Genomic DNA, 1,559 nt, shown 5'->3' with positions numbered 1-1,559 from the left:
ATGGTCAAATGATGTATAGATGGATTATAAATGTGTCTAAATTTAGTTTGGTGTACTTTAAAATATTCAAAGGGAATATGAAACCTTGAATTATTTTTCTAAGACTGAAAAACAGCATTTGATATTAGAACAGGTTATTAAAATATGCATTACAGAACCAAGCTAATAGAAACTGTCGACATTGTCATTGACATTTAAGCCCCAAAACAGGTAAGTAATATTGTGCAAACTATATTTCTGCAGTGTAATTAGAGTGGTCACAATGTTCATTTTCAAGCACGTGACATTTGAAAAGAGTCTGAAAGAAACTAATGAATCCATGCCTTCAAAAATGGTAGAGCATTAATTTCAACATTCCTGAGGCAAAACATGAGTTATTATTTGTATTTCAAAATAAGACAACACGTCTTTGATAAAGGTAGAATAACTAATCCTATGCATGTATTCTTATCTCTGTATAAATTCTCAGGTTAATTGTATGGTTGAAAGTGATGTCTTATTTTAGGATTATTGTTTAGTGTTAATGTTAATGACTTGATCTGCCATTTCTATGGTAAATATCCCTATCTTAATTAGATGACTTCTTTTGTCTTTGATCATACCTCTATTGTTGTTGTTGCTGTTGTTAAGTACCATGGAGGTGGTTCTGACTCATAGTGACCCCGTATAAGGTTTCTGAGGAGCAGCTGGTGAACTTGAACCTCTGACCTCATGGTTCAAACTGACTTTGCAGTCCACCACATTAACCCACAGTGCCACACCAGGACTCCATAACTTTTAATTATACACTATTGTAATTAGTGAAGGAGCCCTGGTGGCACTGTTGGATAAGCATTGAACTGCTAATCAAAGTAGGTGGTTCAAATCTTCTAGTCACTCCTTGGTAGAAAGATGAGGCTCTCTGCTCCCATTCAGATTTAGAATAAAAAACTCTAAGGAGTAGGTGTACTATATACTACCAGGTTGCCATGATTCAGAATAGACTCAATAGCAGTGGGTTTTGAAAATCATTGAAAGGACTCTTGATAGCTAAACTTAAGTGGCTAACTGAAAGGTCAGTGGTTCAAAGCTACCAACCTGTCCAAGGAGAAAGATGAGGCTGTTGGTTTCTGTAAAGATTTATAGTCTTAGAAACCCTATGAAGCAGTTCTACTCAGTCCTACAGGGTTGGACTTTATGAGTCCATTATGAGTCAGAATTGACTTGTTGGCAGGCGATTTCATAATCACTGAAAGGATTAAATCATTCATCTGCTAACCAAAAGGTGAGTGGCTCGAATCTACCAGTCACTCCATGGGAGAAAGATGGGCAATTTTCTTCCATAAATATCTACAGCCATAGAAACCATATGAAGAAGTTCTACACTTTTCTATTTGTTCTATGAATTGGAATCATCTTGACTGACACCAGTTGGGTTGGTTTGATTTTATTCAGTTATGATTGAAGGATCCCTGGTGGTGAAATTATAAGTTATCAATTTTAACCAAAAAGTCAGCAGTCAAACTCACTATTCTGTGCGAAAAAGATGATTTGCTAAAGATTCCAGTCTTGGGAATTCT

This window comes from Chrysochloris asiatica, unplaced genomic scaffold (genome assembly GCF_000296735.1).
Source record: "Chrysochloris asiatica unplaced genomic scaffold, ChrAsi1.0 scaffold00001, whole genome shotgun sequence".
NCBI classification, from domain to species: domain Eukaryota; kingdom Metazoa; phylum Chordata; class Mammalia; order Afrosoricida; family Chrysochloridae; genus Chrysochloris; species Chrysochloris asiatica.
The sequence above is the reverse complement of the archived record's forward strand: the minus strand, read 5'-3'. Positions refer to the sequence as shown.